This window comes from Balaenoptera physalus, assembly GCF_965194825.1.
Source record: "Balaenoptera physalus genome assembly, chromosome: 3".
NCBI lineage: Eukaryota > Metazoa > Chordata > Mammalia > Artiodactyla > Balaenopteridae > Balaenoptera > Balaenoptera physalus.
Genome location: NC_138890.1, coordinates 147,036,118 through 147,056,102, shown reverse-complemented (window position 1 = coordinate 147,056,102; position 19,985 = coordinate 147,036,118). Strand labels below are relative to the sequence as shown.

The following is a 19,985-nucleotide window of genomic DNA, read 5'->3' as shown; positions in this document are numbered from 1 at the left end:
ATTCAGTAGTTAATACTTAAAATCCGTTTTAAAATATTTTATTAAATCTTTTGCAGTTTATTGATCAAGAATACATACGGGAATATCCAGGAATCTCCTTGGCAAATAAAATGAGTAGTGCAACTCAGTACTTAAAGCAAGGAGGCAATATTAAGTCAGATTTAAGGTTTACTGGGCTACCCTACAAACTAAGAATTGATACATCAATGATCTAACAATGAAACATAAGCCCACCATAAATCAACTGATTTTGGACATAAAGGTTTTAAAATGTAAGAGCAAAATAAATAGATGGTGGTGAGGAAAATAATTATTAAGCAAACCCCCCCCCAAAAAACAAACACCAAGAAACAAAGCAATGAAATAGAGAAAACACTAAGATTCTATTAATAGTCTACACAAGATCTCAACTTGGATACTTAAATTTAGGCAAGCAAAACACTAATTGATTTAATGGAGAAATATCCTGATATGCATTGAAACAATTTCATTAATTCTATGATTTGGAAAAAATTGGTATAAACAATATACAAGTTAAAACACTTAAAAGGCAGGGACCCTGTCTATTTTTCATTCACTAATGTTTAGGAGGTGCCTATTGTAAAGCTAATTATAGCACCTAGTTAAGTCCTTAGTAAATAAATGAGGGAAGAAACTAAAAAATATGTAAAATTTTAAATTAAATGCTACAATAATGCCAAGACTTTCGTTACCTGGACATGCAAAATTATCAGCTTACCAGTAACATTTAAGGAAGTATATAAGAAGATAATGGTGCTTCTTTAAGCAAATTGAAATATTAGTATTTTGAAAATGAACAAAAAACATATTCTGAACCACCCATATATTAAAGCTATTCTTTAAGATTAAAAGGTACACTTATAATGAACAAACGGACTTACTAAACAGTGTCTAATTAATTGTATTAATGGTTATAAAATACCTTTTCTTGTCCAAAAATTCCATACATGAAATATGATTATTTGTAATTATCACTGCCAAAGGCTTATAGCATAGTTGTTAGTTTCCTGGCATTTGTATTTTAATTTAAAAGCCCTGTTTATCCAACCACTAGAAAATAAAAATTCTCAATTTGTTTCAGTTTTCAAAAATCATTTATCAATTAATTTATTGGTATACCTGGTGCTTATCATAAAGTAAATGTAAATGAACAGCAAACTAAGAGGTGAATTAAAATATCCACACTAATAAGCCTGACCTCAGCATTCACTGAACCTTTTCTTCAGAAGGAAACTGAAGAAAAAATAAATCTCACTAGCGTTTGCTTTGCTTGACAGCATAATTGAGTAGTAACCGAAGTAGCCATATGTGGTCCTTTAAGCCTTAGAAACACAGCACCTTTTGAATCTTTGTGCCGGGCACACATTTTGTGCCCGATAGATACTTGCTGAATGAACTTTTACAGTAGTGCTGGATTTGGGCTAAGCCAACCAAATTTTCAGACTTCAATTTAGTGATTAAATGATTAAACGTTTGCAAGAAAGAGGACAGACTGGATGAACAACGCAGTTTGTCATTCAGGAAGAGAGCAAAGCTAACTGCCCCAGTACACATACGATCATATAATCCAATAATGCACCGTCCTCTAGCAAACCCATTTACAGAAACCCAAAAACAAATAATTATCACAGTTTGTGGGCTTCTGGTGTTGTTGTGGACGGCTTTCAATGTCTAGAAGTAGTACCGTTTCCTAGAACTTTATAATAAACTTGAATTTTTTTCCCTAGGTTTTTTTTTTTCCCCCCCACAAATCTTTCATAAAGTTCTCTGTAGTGTGTAAGTATATACATATGTAAGGGACAGAGTTCAGAAACTGGTGTATGTGTGGGTGGGGTCAGGGCCCTTAAAATCGTCATTCATTCATTAACCAAATATTAAGCATCTACGGTGTGTCAGGAATTATTTTCTCCACAAAACACCAGTGGAGAAAAAAAAACCTCGCCCTCCTAGAGCTTAACGTTATTCTGTTGGTTAAAACAGATAACGAGATAAACATGTAAGATATGTAGAACGCCTGAAGGATAAAAAAGGGGAAAAGGGACTGGGAACTTGCAGTTTAAAGAGTGGCCACAGAGCCCCGAGGACACAGTTGAGCAAAATCCTGAAGGTGAGGCAGCAAACTCTGTGGTCCTTGGGGAAGGAGCCTGGCCCAAGGAAAAGCCAGGACAGACGTCTTGCCTGCAAGGCGGCCGAGGCAGCCTCCCCCCGCCCCACCGAGCGCACGGCCTTTAGGCCGCGGTCAAGGCTTTGGCTTTTACTCCCAGCTAAACAATGGCAGGGTCTAGAGTAAAGGAGTGACAAGATCTGATTTAGTCCTTCGAGTGATGTGAGGCAAAAGGAATAACCTGTGGGGAAAATTTTCCTGTTTACTTTCAGCGTACCGGTACATATGCATATATAATTAACATACCATTTAAGTAAACTCATGAAAATATAACACAAATTTCGTCCCGTTTGAGTAAAATTCGCTTACCTATGCACTTTTTACCTGAAGAAAAGCCCCCTTTTAATGTACAGAAGTAAACTTAATAGTGACCTGTACGGTAAAGTTATTTCACGTGTTTCAGTCAGAGACTACAGGAGGCTTGGAACTGTACACATAATCACATTTGTACTCCAGCCTTGGCCAGTACCTCACTGTTTCGAACGTAAAGGAAAACGAAGTCTGAAACCGGCTGGCCCCAGGCCCCCCCGCGGCCCGCACTCCGCCGGCTCTCCCCGCGTGCTCGGCTCCACCCACACCTAGAGGGGGGCGCGGACCGGCTCCTCGTTCGAACAGCGTCGCCTACAGGCCCTTCTCCCGACTGCTAGGCAAGAGCCAAAACCACCGGCAACAAAATGCAAGACCAGAAAAGACCACATATTTCCAGAAATATATGCATCACAAACATGGTTCCATTTCAGTCCAGCTGAGAATCTTCGTCTCCTCCACGCGTTGCGTTCTCACTCCTCAGAAATAATGCAGAGACGGGCGTAAAGTCTGGCCTCTCAAAAGGAGAGAAAGGTGTACAATACGATACATCCATCCACCCGGCTGCAGGGACACCATTTAAAAAATGCTCGGTCGCCGTCGGATCGCGGGCGTCCTCTACGTGGCCGCCCCGAGCTCGGCTCCCGAGAGCTAAACACGAGCAGCTGGGGCGGCGTGCGCGGGCTGCGAGACGGTCCGGGCCTGAGCGCCCCCCACGCACGCGACCACCACCGAACTCGGGCCGCGCTCCGGTCGGCCTCCAGGAAAATAAAGACCGGGAAGACCCGGCCCGCCCGTGCCGCAGCGAAAACGCCGCTCCGCAGGATCGACACTAAAAGGCAACATCCACAGCCGCCCTGAGGAGAAGGGCGCAGAGAAGAGCCGCCGACGCCTCGCTGCCGGCCGCCGCCCGGCCCCGGGTGCGGTGCGGAGCGGAGCTGGCCGTGCGCTGCGGCGCAGCCGAAGACGCGAGCCGAAGTGGCGGCGGCGGCGCGGCGGTGGCGGAAGTGGAGTGGGGAAGAGGGGGTGGTTGTTAGTGTTTGGCGCCGGCGGAGGGAGTCATTCCTGCAGCTGCACTTCCGGTCGGCATTTTGTTCTGAGAGGGAGAGACGAAACGAGAGAGACACACACACAGGGCTCCTTCCCCCCCCGCCCTCCCCCCCCTCCCTCCGTCGGTACCGACTCACCCGACACCACCAAGCCGCAGGGAGGGACGCCCCCGCCGACTGGAGGATTGGTTCCCGGGCCGGCGGCGATGCCCCCCCGGTAGCTCGGGCCCCCGGTCGGGTGTTTGTGAGTGTTTCTATGTGGGAGAAGGAGGAGGAGGAGGAAGAAGAAGCAGCGATTTGTCTTCTCGGCTGGTCTCCCCCCGGCTCTACATGTTCCCCGCACTGAGGAGACGGAAGAGGAGCCGTAGCCACCCCCCCTCCCGGCCCGGATTATAGTCTCTCGCCACAGCGGCCTCGGCCTCCCCTTGGATTCAGACGCCGATTCGCCCAGGTAAATTCCTGCTCTTTATTTCGGCGGCGGCGGCGGCGGCGGCGCCAGGTCCTCAGCGTCTCTCCTCCTCGCTCCCCTCCCCGCCGTTTCCTTAGCGGCCCCAGGTCTCCTCCACGGGCGAGTCTAGAGTTCGCTCCTCTCTGGTGGCAGCCGCCCTGGGTGGCGGTGGTTTGGTACCCTCTCCCGGCCGGCTCCGGTGGCGGGGACTGGGCTCCTGCCGGGCGGCCGGGGAGGCGTAGGCCCGGCGGAGAGTGCAGGCCGCGGGCCAGCGGAATCTACTTGAGCTCGGGGATTAGGAGAGCTTCGGGCTGAGCGGAGCTACTGCTGGTCGGTGACAGGCCTCGCCCGGGAGAAGAGCCGTAGCTAGTGAGGAGGCGGAAACAATACAACTAACAGCAAATGTGCCTTGACCGTCCCCATATTTACAACTTTCCTGGTCCGGGAGTGGGGAACGTCCCAGCGAAACAAACAACCCCCCTTCTTCCCCCTGTGACCCCATGAAGGGAGGAAGTAGTTTCAGTTAGTGAGACAAATGTAAATACTCAGACTCGGATCCAGTGGTAATTCTTTTCCTGTGTAAAACTTGTTTGGACGTTGGAAAGTTAATAAAGACTCATTTTCTTTTTAAAAAGAATTAAGTCGTCCACATGAATATTTCATATAGGAACCCGTAGTGTGGTAGACACTGCATATGACCCCCACCCACGCAAAGAGCTTTTATGTTGCTGTTTGACAGTGTGTTGCACATGGACTTTTTATTCAAAGACAAGTATAAAGTACTTGACAGGTTTACCCTGCCACTTTATATTTGTGTGCGTTGTATAAGGACAGTTTTAAACGATTATACATAACACACTTAGGTACTTCCTGATCTAAACGTGTAGAAGCTTAAAAAAGATTTTTTAAATGTTCTGAGAATTGTGCTGAGATACAGGTACAACCAATTTTCTTTAGAAGGATAGAAATTAAGTTATGCTTAAAATCCCTGGGAGGTTAAAAAAAAATGTAGAAGGTGCCATCCTTTCATGTCTGGGCAGATCTTCTTGAGGTCCCAGGATTGTCATTGGCTGTTTGTGCCCATGATGTTTGACTGTGTAATGAGAGAGGTGTCATTTTAATAGGTCAGATGTATCTGTAAATGCTGGAGAAAACGATCAGTTCTATCTTAAATTCTAGTTCGCAAGTAAGTTAAGTGTTTAGGTCTTGCTTATGGAGGCGTTGGTAATGTAGGTTGGCATAAGGGAAAAACCAATTTAAAAGTCCTCAGCCATACAAGTTGCACAGAAAAATAAATGTACCTGGGTTAGACTGTTTTGATAGTTTGTCTCATAGTCACTGAAGGAAAACTTTCATTGCTTAAAATGAAGCGACACTGATCAAAAAAGTCCCTTGTTTTATTAGTGGGTGTTAACATTGGTTCGAATTTTTTGTGTCTCATTGAATTATTATTGTCATTGTAGAATAAGTAACTTTTCTGAAGGTTGTTTTTGAGTTTGGCCCTCTGCTTAAAATAAATTGTTCCACATTTCCTGCAAACGTATGGATAAATGTTAAAAAGAGTGAAGTTAATATAGCTGTCACGTACGAGGCATGTTTTTAATGCTATAAATCCGTGTAGTAGTCAGTAGCGTGTCCGTGATTTGTATTGGTCAGGGAGCAGTTTGAATTTTAAAAAGCCTGAAGCTCCTGCTGAGCCCCAATCCCGGCCTCCCTCCCTCCCACTAATCTCCCATTCCTGTCTTTGTGCTGCCTGCTCCTGTTAGACACTGTTTGCTACAGGGCCTCAGGCCTACACTGGGTGGGGGGCACGCGAATGGGGGCTGGGGAAGGGGGGGGAAGAATACAGAAGGTAGGAACAGTTCACTTCTTAAGCGGAGGATTTGGGGGTGGGAGGCGGGGTAAGGGCTTCAATGTAAATGTTTAAAAGGCCCTTATATGAACCTGCGATTGTCTTTACAACTTTTATTTAAATAAAATACTGAGATGTATGTCAAGGGATGAACATACTTCTTCTAAAGGTAATGGAAAGAGGAGTTCTGCTTGCTTAGTTTTCATCAACAGGAACAACTTATCTTTAGCGTTTTATATAGTTAAAGGGAGCTTCCTTACACAGATGTTTAAATCAGTATATTAGATACCTATTTATGTGACTGATTTTTTATTGTGACTTTGGAATTAAAGTGAATTAGTTCCTATCAGACGTTATTTTCCTAATTCTACATATTTAGTAATCTGTAAGTAATATAGGTTGTGTGATAGCTTTTGTTCAGATACCATAAATATTTCTTTAAATTACATTGAAAATATTTTTTGTTTAGTCCAAACCAATTAAATAGATTATTTTTAAAGGAGACATTGTGAAACTTGAGTAAAACCTAAACTTGAAGTTTACATTTTTGATAACTTAGTTGGAAGGAATAATTTGTGTTTCCCTAGAGATTATGAATAGTCTGCTCTACCTCCCCTGTATTGGTCGGGATAGTCACCAGTGGCTAATCTTGTATTTCCATTTTTTTTTTTTTTTTAATTCAGCGAAAGGAAACAACTATAAATGTTCCAGAAATCTTATAATGCTGGTTATATTATAGGATAAATATTTTATAATATACTTAGAGGAAATTTCAACAGTATGGTTTATTGTTTCTTTTGAGTCTGCAGAGTTACCAGTAACTTATAATAATTACTTGAAAAGAAAGTAGTTTTAAAGTATATCATGAAAGTCTAGTAAATCAAATTAAAGTTGAATAGTAAATAATTACTTCTGTTGTTTTGAGATGAGTATATTGGGTGCTTCCTTTTGAAAGCCATTCAACAAATTTGTTTACTAAAGTTATTCGAAAGCTTTTTGAACCTGTGCTACGGATCATTATAATACTGTCCACTTTTAAGAAGAAAAGAGTTATCTTCGAAGAAAGACTATTTCAGATTCTCTTTGGGGATGAAAAGTGAAAGTTTTCAGTATGGTAGTAAGCCTAGTTTTGGTTTTCTGCATAATGATCATTATTAAATTTCAAAAATATTATGAGCAAAGCTGTACCAATTCAAACATGAAGTTTTCTTTATTTGGAGCCAGGCTACCCAACTCAAACATGTATTTTCTAAGGCTTCCTAAACTAATTTCATATTTAATTTTTTGGTACCAATTCATCATCAAACTGCTATAGAAACATTTGAACCCATCTGTGTTATATTTTGACATACTCTATTGTGGTATTTTTACTCTCCCAAAATAAGGTGTAAAAATTAACAGTAAAGAGTAAATAAAAACTAAAGAGTTTGTGTTTTACACAGTTTCATTTAACTTTCTGCACTCTGTTGCTTATTAGGAAAAGCATAATTTGTAAGTAATTCTGAAATTTTTAAAATAATGTAAAATTTCAGTTTTATATAAAGTGACTGGGAAGACTGAGGTAAATAAAAATTCTTTTCATAGAAATGTAACTTCAATTCCGTTTATCACATTTATTTGCCATAAAACGAATAGGAAATTACTGACTAGGAACTTTATAGAAGCCTGGTAATTAAGTGTTTAGTTGACATCTTTAATATCCTGAGCATACTAAGTTGGCTTTGGTGGTAATGTATGGTCTTATGTAGCTTTTAAAAATCATTTAAAAATATACTTTTTGAACAAAGTTTTTTTCTATTTTTAGCAGGTGTCAATAATTATTCTCTGTATTTTTAAATTGGTCCTTTTTCAGGGTGACCTGAGTTCATTCATAAATATTCTCATTTCCCTGCAAGGTAAATGACCAGCATGATTTCCATTTTTTGATGAAAAACTCAGAGGCCACATGATTTGTAGAGATTCATGTAGTGACTCAGTGGGAGATTAGGTATTCTCTGACTCTTAATAGCTTCTTATTAGATTATGTTGCTTTAAGAAACCTGTGAGCTTTGGTCATGAAGCTAGGTATTGCTCAGTGCTGACACTGATACCATTTGTGATTTTTTCCAATTATCTGAGTCCAAGGTGCTTTTCTCATCTCCATAGAGATATGATACTTGTCTTTTGGTTGTATTTTCCTGGTATGAAAATAGTACTTTTACATTAGAAATCTTGACCTTGTGTGTATATATTTGGTGTTCAGGTGATTAAGTTTATTTACATATGTCCCTCTTCAGGAGTGTAAGTGAATTAACTGTATGTGTAGTAAATAATGACTCCTTAAAGTTTTATTCTTATTGTGTTTTTCAACTACTAGAGTGGAATTTTAGTGTTTCTATTTGATTTAAATGCAATTTTAAACACCAAATCTGCAGTCAGTTTTAATGAATTGAGTTTTGTCAGATTGCATTATGTTTTAAGGCAGGTTTCTTTCTATTCCCAAAGTGATATTACTAGGAGACATCATTTCTTGATACAGCATTGCCAGCTAGGTAAGATTTTGAGGGGTTATTATTTGCCAGGAATTGTGTTAACGTATGTATGACCCCCCCAATATTATCTCATTTAATTCTGCTAACAGGCTCATGAAATAGAAACAATTATCATCCACAATTTACGGATGAAGAAACTGAGGCTGAAAATGTCAGAAAATTGTCTGTTGTCTTATTAGTATGATCAGTCTGATTTATATTTGTTCTTAAGGACTTAGGATTCCACATTTCTAGTTTTAGTAAATTCTTAATATTATCCTTTAGTTGCTCAGTTGAATCAATACTTAAAAGTCAGGTAGTCAAGGAAATTATGTACTTTAGGCAAAGAACTAAAATAGAATCCAGACTATATATGCTATATATATTAATGATAATTTCAATAATTTTGAAGTCAGCACATCTTTACTATCTTACATTTTAATTTTGAGTTTGTTAATCTGAATTTTTTACTTCTTTTAAGTTTTTTATATTGAGTTGAAACTGTCAAAGCATCTTTTTAGAAAGGGAAAATTGAGCTTTAGAATAATTTTATTCGTAGAAATGTATATGACCAATTTGTATTGTAGTAGATGAATCTATAAATTAGTATGACTGGTACTTTTAAAAAATTCCAGTATTTATATAGCCAAAGAATGTGGATCGTTTTGAAGTTCTCAGCTTGGGAAGTTGTGCACTTATTCCAGAGCTGTTGCCATTACATACACTTTTATGGGGATTCCTTTAGTGAATACCTTTATAGACCTTGAACTAGTATTTTTTTATCATCCTTAATGGCATACATTTATCTTCAGGGGTGAATTTGAATTTTAGAGACAGTAAAAAAGTAATTTAGAACTTAGTTTAGGAAAGCTAAGATTTAAGATCTCTTTTGTGTCAGGCATTGTGTTGAGTACCTTACATTTGTAATATGTAATATTATTGAGTGATTCCCATGTGCCAAAAACTGTGCCAGGGGCTTTATATGGATTTTCTCAATTCTTCAAGGTATAGTATGAGTTTGGTTATATTTACTACTCTAAGATATTTGAGAAAACTGAAATATAGAATGATTAAGTGACTAAGGTCCCACAGCTAACAAGTGGAAGAAAGTGGAGAAAGGACTCCAGAGTTGATGCTTCACCCACCAACCTTAACCACTATACTGATTATCGTGATTACCTCCCAACTATCCAATGAGGTTAGTGATAATGTTCTCGTTTTACAGACAAGGAAGTTGAAGCTCATCATGTTTAATAACCTGTCCAAGGTGGCAAATCTAGACAGTGTTAGAGATAGGATCCCAACTCAAATATGTCTAATTCTAAAACTTCTATTCTTTCCATTCTACCACTCTGTCTCTTCAAGATTTATAATACTTTTTTTTGTTTGTTTTTTTGATAAAAAGAGTAGGCTTGATTATAAAGTAGTGAGACTTGTTTTTCTAGTGTGGCTTATAAAGCGATCCTATGGCTTAAAAAGAGGAATTCTAAAGTTTTTTGGTCAGTTATAGCTGATTCATTATCTGATTACAGTCTTTTAAAACATACCTTGTTAACTTTACACTATATAAAATATACAAAATGTTTCTATGTACAGATGTGCATTTAAATAGAATATTGACGTTAAATATAATGCATGCTGTATTTTTTGAAAGTGTGGAAAAGCCACTTTATTTTCATAATATTGTGATTCTTGAATTATTTTTTATAAAAACGTTAAGCATTAAAAAATATTCTCAAGAATACACTAAATTTTTAACATAATTAATGTAGGTAAATTTTTTTGCCATCTTACGTGTGTGTAACATCATTTAACATGATATAGCAAACTCTTAAAATTTTCTTTTGTATGTATTTGCCTTTTGGCAGAAAGGAAAAACTTTAACAGGATGGAAAAGCATAGAATTAGCAACATTGATTAATTTATTTATTAAAATAATTTTGTATACTTTTACCTCTTCTGAGAAATTCAGAAGCTGTGACATAATTTTGAAATACTGGATTCCTTTTCGTTACAATGAACACATTTGGGTCACTTATAATCTCAATTCTTTAGTCTTGTGCCAATAAAATGCATATGTACTTCACAAGTACTGTTTTTTAAAAATAGTCACTGATTCTAGATACCTTAAAAACTAACATTGCTTGAAACACTGATGAATTATTAAAACTCAAACTATAGTTTACTGTAAAAATATTAATATTTATGATGATATATTTAATTTTTTTATTTACAAACAAACAAGTCCTTGAAATTAGTCCTAGTAAGGAAATAGGAGTTTTTCAACACTGAGTTTTCTCAACACTGCTACTTGGCAACCCTTTCAGGATTTTATTTTATTTGTTCTTTTGCTTGGTTTTTTCCTATATTTGCTATGTTTTATTTTATTTGTTTTTTTTTTTTAATTGAAGTATAGTTGATTCACAATATTGTGTTAGTTTTAGGTGTACAGCATATTGATTCAGTAGTTTTGCAGATTATATTCCATTATAGGTTATTATAAGATAATGGGTATAATTCGCTGTGCTATCCTGTATATCCTTGTTGCTTATCTATTTTAACCCTTTCAGGATTTTAAAATCTGCTTTTAGTGTTCTTTGTCTGATAAGATTGTCAGTTTCTACCTAAAGAAATTGATGATCTGAGTATAGGCTATACATAATCTAGTTTTTCTTTGGTAATGACCAAATTGAAATTTTACATGGGTATATATTGGCCCTAACTCCCATTAAAAAAAAGTACTGTTCTTAAAAAATTGTTGCACATAACATAATCTTTTTCCCAGGGTTCTGCCTATGTCTCAGAAAACTCTTAAGGTTGAAAGTTGAAATGTATTGGCCTAAAAGCTACTGTTATCATTTTTTTCCCTTTGAGAAAAGAATTAAGAATCCAGTATTCATGCTGTAATCTACTCCAAGTTATCCTGAAAGACATATATGTAGACATATGAAAGACATATGTAATATTTCCATCACCCCCAGAAGTTCCCTTATATCCTTTTGTAATCAGTTTCCTACCCCTAGTCTAGCCTCTGACAGCCAGATCTAATTTCTGTCCCTATAGTTGTGTATTTTCTAGAATGTCACATAAATGGAATCATATAAGCTTCTGTGTCTGGTTTCTTTCACTTAGCATAAGGCTTTTGAGATCCATCCATGTTGTTGCCTGTATTAGTAGTTTGTTGGTATCTGAATTTTGAAATTGAATTTGATATACTCTTTAACTTTGGTACTACCCTGTCAAAAAATACTTTGAACGGTTTTAGATATTTGTCTCAGATTTTGCAGCTGCTTTATTATTGGACATAATTTTACTTGCCCATGTTTACCCCTCAACTCCAAAAATCTTGTAATTTACATTACTGTTGAGTGGCATGCTTTTATACTAGTTAATTCTGTTAGGTTAGATGCTCTACCAAGTAGGTAAAATAGACATTGCCCTCTTTTTCATCATAATTAAAATAGGTAGCATCATGTATTTTGAACATACAGCACATAGAAACTGGAACAATGGTGCAGTGATAACTTATCCAGAAATTGAGTTTACACTTTAGTATAAAATTGCTGTTTATACTAAAAATAGAGCATAGGTTATAGTGAAGAACAGTCATTGCTTCTCCTCTAATGCTTAAAGTTAGAGAAGTAGTGCTATTTACTGAAAGTTGGGGCAGATAATGATGAAAAAGAGTTATTTTATTTGACCACCTATTTTGTTCCCCCTCCCTCCTCCCTTTTTGAAACCGCTTTCTCTCTTGGGTTCAAGGATATCAGTCTCTCATTTGTAGACTCTTTTTGCTAGCTCTTCCATCTCTGCCCACTCCTTAAATATTGGTATTCCCAAGGTGGTTCTTCAACCTTCATTCTGTTCTCTCTTCCTATTGATTTAATCTATTCATTTGACTTTTTTTACATGCTGATGACTCACATATCTATCTCCAGAACATAATTCTCTTCTGAGACAGATCCAGCTGTCTCACCAGGCACCTCCTGATGTCCCATAAATACTATAAATTCAAAAGTAGTGTAGAAATCTGAACTCATCTGTCAGTTCTTCCCTAACCTTATCCCCTCCCACTCAAAAAGAAAAACTATTCTTAGAACTATGTGAAGTAGGTTAATGTTCCCATCATTAACTCAAGTTGCCTAAACTAGAAACTTGGTGATAATGCTTGACCCTTCTTCTTTAGTGTATCTCCAAACGAGTTGTTTACCCAGTTGTTTACCCATTCATAGCACCTCCCTGAATATCACTTGAATCCATCCCTCCTTTACAGTTTGATTCTGAGAGTGGGCTTGTACGTACAGCTTGTTGGATGGAATAACTTATAGCATTTTAAGAAAGATTTAGAGGTAATTGTGAAAGATGTATTTAGTGTTAGGATACGTTTTGCTCATATGCTTGGGCTCAGATGTTTAAAATTAAGGTGTAACTTTCAGTACCTTTCATGTTTTATAGCTTAAATGTCAATGTCTTCTGTACCCATTTCCATATCTAAAATCCAGAACTTCTTACTTTAGAGCCCAGTGTATCAAGTAGAACAGTTTGAACTCAGTCTTCTTTCCATACCTTACTTTTAGAGCACTACATTTCATGGATGTGTACGTTCATTTAAATACTGCATGTTTATGTGTTCAGGGGCAGAGTCTGAATTGAGAAGAAAATGAGAATGTAGGAGCAAAGGAAGGCTTTTTAATTGACTTTCCTGTACTGTGGAAGCAACTTTACTTGAATAACATTTTCATTTTTATTGCAGGTAACAAAACTAAAGAAGCAAATGCAGTGGGGATATGATACTGTTCAGTTGCTAGGCATGCAAACATTTTTAATGGCAAGAGTCACATATACTGTAGCTGTATTACTTGTTTGTGAGTTTGGAAGTTGTTGCTCATGGTTTTGTATAACCTTGCAATGTTTCTTCCTTAGAATAAGTTATCTCCTTATTCCCCAGTTTTAACAGAAGGGTATGCTTAGAGTTACTGATTTAAATAACCCTAAGTATCTCTTGTGAAGGGCATCTTAAAATGTGATGCTATCTTGAAAAATGAAGTAAACATTTTCTTCACTGTATCTAGAATTTATAACTAAAGAAATAATAGGTGCTGTATTTTGTTCTAGTGCTAATTGCCATGTTTTTGAGAAAATGGGATCAATCCAAAGGCTGTTTACAAAGACTGACCAAGAACCTTGCCTAGTTATTGCGTTGTGGTGGCTTGCACATAGTAAGCATTCAACGAACAATTGTTGAATACATGAATTTGAATTATATTTTAGTTTTGAGATATAAGACTGATTGGAGTGACAGAAGATAGGTGGGGCTTGCTAAATATTAAGCAAATTTGATAGAAGAAAGGGAACACTGAGCCCGTAAAAGGTAGGACAGCCTTTAAAGCAAAGAATTGTGTAATTTAACTACTTGTATTTGGACAATTAGGTTTGTTTAGCTGGATAAGAGGAAGATCTATGTACAGAAGTGTTTTTGAATTCTTTCTATTCTTTTATTCCCACTCCAGTTTTGCTTCTGATTTCAAGTATTAGCTCTGGGCTTCCATCTTCAGTGGTAAGGGACAATGTAATAGGCTCAGAGATAAAATGACCTGCATAATCCAGATATGCATAGTAGGACATGGAAGGTGTTGGTGGGAAAGGGAGAGAGATATTATAGTTCTTCAATCGTTTCCAATTATTCATGGTTTTTAGCTTATGTCAAAGTGCCATTGTCCTCAGTATTGAGATGAGGGGGCCTGAACACTAGAATTTAAAACGACTTAGAGATTACAACATGCTTGTTACTATGCTACCTCGATGTTGAGCCATGTTGCCACCTATGCTAATTATCATATGGTTTTAGTGATTCTGTTTTCAACTAGACGATAGCCACCAAAATTCTAATGTTCTTTCTAAAAATTTCATACTTTAGCAACTCTCCATTCCCTTAGTTTTCTTGGGAACCAAAACTACTTATAGTTTGCTGGTATGTTAGGTAAGGCTAAATTGTGGGATTTAGAGCTTAAAAAATTTTAAGAATCTCAAAGCTAAAGCTTTTCCCTCTCTTTTTTCCTTTAATTATAGAAGCAGTATGGAAAAAAACCGCATGCTATTTGGAAAATAGGAAAAATATATATATAATCTCATATTTTATGTTTTTCCCTACTAGGTTTTTAATAAAAATATTTATATGAATGTAATTATGGTTAAATATTTACGGTATAAATATATGTACCTAGTCCTGTTTTCTCTTAAGGTTTTATCATAAAGATATTCCTAATTTTTTATATAGTGTTCATAAATATTTAAAATGTTACCCAACATTTTGTCAGTGGATGAACCGTAATTTTCATAGTATTCTATTTCGGACATTTTACTTGCTGTCACTTCTTTCTGTACGAAAATGAGGCAGTGGAACATCTTTATATGTATTGTTTTTTTCCCCCTTTGGGGGCTTTATTCATTTAGAGTAGAATTCCGTTAGTGGTAGTTAGACCAAAAGGTTTGAACCTTTCTGTGGCACCTAATATGTATTTCCAAAAATAGTTTTACCCTTCCATAATCTTTATTTTCATTCGCGTCTTAATTCATTCAGTGAATTCATTTCTTTCCTATGATGCACCTTTCCTATTAAGATTATTCTTAGGTCATTTAAATGCTCATCTTCTCCACTGTTGTGGCTGTGGTCTCTTTTCAATATATTTTTGAACTTCTTCATAATAAAAATAATGGGTTTTTCAAACTGGGTATATCATTTGGAGGTATTATATAGTGAAATTAGCATAGGATCTAGTCTGAACTAGCTACTAGCCAAGTGACATTTAGACCAGTCATTAAGCCCATTTCTTCAGCTGTAAACTGAAGGAGTTCTCAGGTTTCAGGATTTTTGTGGACTAATAAATACACAAAACAAAGGGGAAAAAAAGGAATTTAGATAAATGAAAGAAGAGAGTAGGTAGGTCCTAGAGATACAGTTATAGTTAAGGGATCATCAGTCTTTTATCTGCAGAAAAGTAGTAGGTAGATTTTAGATTGGAACGTATGAAAAAGAAAAATCAGTTTTTTGGTAGGTCCTATTACTTAGACTTAATATTTGAGATATGAAACATCTAGTGTGATGTAGACTTGGCTGTGATCTCACATTCATTCTCTTGTTCATCAAACATCAAGTGTTTCCTTTATCTCAGGAACTGTAAGGCATTACAAGTGGTGAAATAAAATATTTCACTCTTGCCTTCAAGGATCTTACAGTCTAATAATAGACAGATAAATAAAGATTTTGTTACAATATCAAGATTAACAAAGAGGATACAGTAGGAGCACTGAGGAGGATCACCTAATTTAGACTAGAGATGGTGTATAAAGTAAGTTTAGAAGGCCATTAATTAGACTTGGGAGTCTGGGGCAACAGTTTGATTTTGGAAACTGCAGATGCTTTGATTATTGGAGCATAGGGCTGGAAAAGGAGCATGCCAAAAATATTCGAAGCTACAGAGAGGGGCAGGGTCCAGATTATGAAGGAATGTATATGCCTTTAAGAATTCTGCATTGGCTTCTGAGTTGAGGATTGATTCTCAGTTTCATATTTCTGGGACTTGAAGTATGAAAGTTCCATTCACTAAAGATCAGGAATATAAGAGGAGAAGGTTATAAGAATTGGAAGATGGGGTTGTAGAGGAAGGGAAGGAGATGATATTACAGTTTTAAGCATGTCAGTGGGACATTCAGGTTTGTGGTAGATATGAGAGTCTCAATACTTCAGAGCTGAGAAGACATTAGGCTTTTCTTTGGCAAAGTCATAATTATGAATTGGTCTGTTAGGAAATTATTTTTATGAGGACATTTCTAAATCTTTGTAGACTTTTAAAAAGGATATGTAAAATTTAAGTTTAAAACCATGTTGAAATCCTAGAATTTCTTTTATTACCTTAACTGAGAATATCCAAGGCAATATTCAATTTATTATTATAGTTATCGTATAGATATACAAGTTAGAATTAGCATATAGCTTTTATTTATTTTATTTATTTTTTAACATCTTTATTGGAGTATAATTGCTTTACAATGGTGTGTTAGTTTCTGCTTTATAAGAAAGTGAATCAGCTATACATATACATATATCCCCATATCTCTTCCCTCTTGTGTCTCCCTCCCTCCCACCCTCCCTATCCCACCCCTCTAGGTGGTCACAAAGCACCGAGCTGATCTCCCTGTGCTATGTGCCTGCGTCCCACTAGCTATCGGTTTTACATTTGGTAGTGTATACATGTCCAGCCACTCTCTCACTTCATCCCAGCTTACCCTTCCCCCTCCCCGTGTCCTCAAGTCCATTCTCTAGTAGGTCCACATCTTTATTCCCGTCCTGCCCCAAGGTTCTTCATGACCTTGTTTTTTAGATTCCATATATGTGTGTTAGCATACGGTATTTGTTTTTCTCTTTCTGACTTACTAGCATATAGCTTTTAAAGCCAACATAAGTTGAATAACTTTTGGCTGCTTAATAAGAATACAGTCTACCAAACACTGTATCACTTTTCACATTTTGGATGGAATGGATATTAAAAAATTTAGTGACTTGGTCAAATTGTTGTAGATACTAATAGTTATTTGAAAATTTCTTTCAAGGCTGACCTAGAAGATCTCTCCAAACAGTCTTAAATCAGGGTTAAAAGTAGTATTTAAAAAAAAATCTTACTTGGTTTAAATTACCAGAAGATAACAATACCGTTTCTTCTTATGGCTTTGTTTTCCAGTATATTGACTATTACTATGAACTTAGGATAACAAAATGAATGTTCTTGTATGACTATTTTCTATTGTATAAGGCTGTTCTTAGGGCCTTCCTGGTGTATTTGTCTATCCAACTTAATCTGAAGACTGCTTCTTTAGTTGGTTTTATACTAAATGCATACATATTATGAGATCTTTAGTGAGAGCTATGTTGCTTTGCTTATGAGGGGATTGTCTTTACAGGTATAATTTAAGGCCTCCTTTTAAAATAATTAAATAAAAAATGAAAAGCAGTAGCTTTTCTGAAGTATTATATGCAGGAATAATTATGAAGGAATCAAACTGATTTATCAAAAATAATTTACCAGGTCAATATCAAAATGAAAATGAGTGCTTTCCTAGGATCTAAGTACATTTAAATAAATGTACTTTTTGGGTTTTTTTTTTTTTTGGATTAGAGAGGTGGCGTGTCAGAATCACCTAGGGAACTTTTTCAAACTATAATCCTTTTATGGAGATGTAAGATAAGTTTTATAAGTTTCTCTATTAGCTAGTTCGTTAGTAATCATTCCACAAGAATTAATTGAATAACTGTTGTGCTGTCAGCAATGAATTCTAGGCATTTGATCATAGGAATTTTTTTCATCCTCGCTCTCAAAGTTTACATGGCTGCCTAAGAGATGCCTCTATTTTATTTATTTATTTTTTCTATTTCTATTTTATTTTTTTCTATTCTATAAAAATATCATCTGCGAGGCATAAAGGAGCAAGGAACCATGGTGAGCAGAGTTATTAATGACTTAAAATTAAAAATAGAGGTAGAGGGCTTCCCTGGTGGCGCAGTGGTTGAGAATCCGCCTGCCAATGCAGGGGACACGGGTTCGAGCCCTGGTCCCAGAAGATCCCATATGCCGTGGAGCGGCTGAGCCCGTGAGCCACGGTTGCTGAGCCTGCGCGTCTGGAGCCTGTGCTCCAGACAAGAGAGGCTGCGATAGTGAGAGGCCCGCGCACCGCGATGAAGAGTGGCCCCCACTTGCCACAACTGGAGAAAGCCCTCACACAGAAACGAAGACCCAACACAGCCATAAATAAATAAAAATAAATTAAAAAAAAAAAATAGAGGTAGAATGGAGAGGTGTGTTGAATTCTGAAGAATGGAGTGGAGTTTCTGGTTATGAGAGAGAATGTAGTAGAATCGAGGAAAGAAGAGTAGCAGATACTACAAATGAATTTGGCAAAAGAATTAGTGAGAAAAATTGAAGTTAAAAACTCAAATACAAGTTAGCAACAGTACTTAGAATAAAATAAAAAATGATGAACTGACTGATCTGTTCGTAACGGTGGCTTATGTTTAAAAAGTTTACTCAAAAGTCAAAGTGCCTTATTTTGTATATGTTTGATATACACTCTTACAAAGTGATGTGTAAAATGCTTGGAACTGTGCTGTGCACTTACAGTAAGTCCTCAGCGAATATTTATTCTTTTTATTTGTTGACAGCTACCTTTCTAATTGGTGATTTGATGAAAAACATACTTGTCAAGTATATTTCTAAATAAAAGTCTGCGAGTTTGTGACATAAATTATTAGGAAGGTATTGGATAAGAAACAAAAAGTTATCAAATCACCTCAAGTTCATCTGGTATTGAAATGTGGTAAGTACTTCACAACACAACTTGGCTATATACCCCAAATCAAGTGAAGTATCCCAAATAATAACTCTACTTATACAAGGAACTTGATTTAACTCATTCTGTTATCTAAAGTTAATTATGCCTCTAAAGGTATTGTACTATACTGCTGTGTATGGCAATATACATATATATACAATATATACAAATATATCCACTATATTTTGATAGCTCATTTTGTATTTTCCAGCTTCACACCTTTTAGTCAAAACATTTACCTCCTTTTCTCTCCATCTATCCAAATCCTACCTTCTTTCTATAAAGTTCTTAGGGGTTTTGGGTAGTAATGGAGAGAGGTAGCATATTAGAGTCACCTGGGGTTTTTGTGGGTTTTTTTTTCCCCCAGGCTTACATTTTCTCTCTTTGCTCTTGCCCCAGTTCATGTGATCTCTTCCTTTTCTAATACATACCTGTGTGTAGGAGTTAGTAATGTAAGTTATATGCTGACTCATCACATTTTCGTATTGTATATCAAGCTACGGCTTATTTTGTTTCATTTTCACATTATATTATCAATAAGATTATAAACTCTTTGAGGGCAGGATCTGCCTGTGGTACCTTATAAAGTGTCTTGCCTGGAGCAGGCTTTTAGCAAGTGTTTGCTGATAAGTGGCTCATCTGAACTAGTTTGAAAAGGTTTGGAAACTATTTCACATTCTTAAAAACCATAAAATTCACTCTTTTAAAGTGTACAGTGGTAAAAATTCAGTGGTTTTTAGTATATTCACAAAGTTGTACAACCATCATCACTATCTAGTTCCAGAACATTTTCATCCCCTGGAAAAGAAACCCCATACCCGTTAGCAGTCACTCTCCATTCTTCCCACAGCCTGCGGCAACCACTATCTACCTTCTGTTGCTATGGATTTCCTTATTCATATAAGTGAAATCATATAATGTGGCTTTTTTGTACCTGGCTGCTTTCACTTGGTCATCCATGTTGTAGCATGCATGAGTAGTTAACTGCTTTTTATGGCCAAATAATATTCCATTGTGTGGGTATACCACATTTTACTTAACCTTTTGTCAGTTGATGGACATTTGGGTTGTTTTCACCTTTTGGCTATTATGAATAAAGCTTCTGTGTTTTCAGTTCCCCTGAGCAGATACATAGGAATGGAATTTCTAGGTCATATGCTAACTGTATGTTTAACTCTTTGAGGAACTGCTAGACTGTTTTCCAAAGAGGCTACACGGTCTTTACATTTGCATTAACACTGAGGTTTACACT

At 36.8% G+C, this 19,985-nt stretch overlaps 1 protein-coding gene across 5 annotated transcripts in view; it reads left to right on the top strand.

Moving 5' to 3' along the window:
- Positions 1–3,008: 3,008 nt before the first annotated feature.
- Positions 3,009–19,985, top strand: part of NIPBL (NIPBL cohesin loading factor) — a 199,915-nt gene continuing 182,938 nt past the window's right edge. For 4 of the 5 annotated variants that reach the window (XM_082453662.1, XM_082453663.1, XM_082453660.1 and 1 more), the window contains exon 1: positions 3,009–3,991. The gene's annotated coding sequence lies outside the window, so the exon portion shown is untranslated. Of the gene's footprint in view, positions 3,992–18,563; positions 18,719–19,985 lie in introns of all 5 variants that reach the window. The other variant, XM_082453661.1, reaches the window with a different exon arrangement.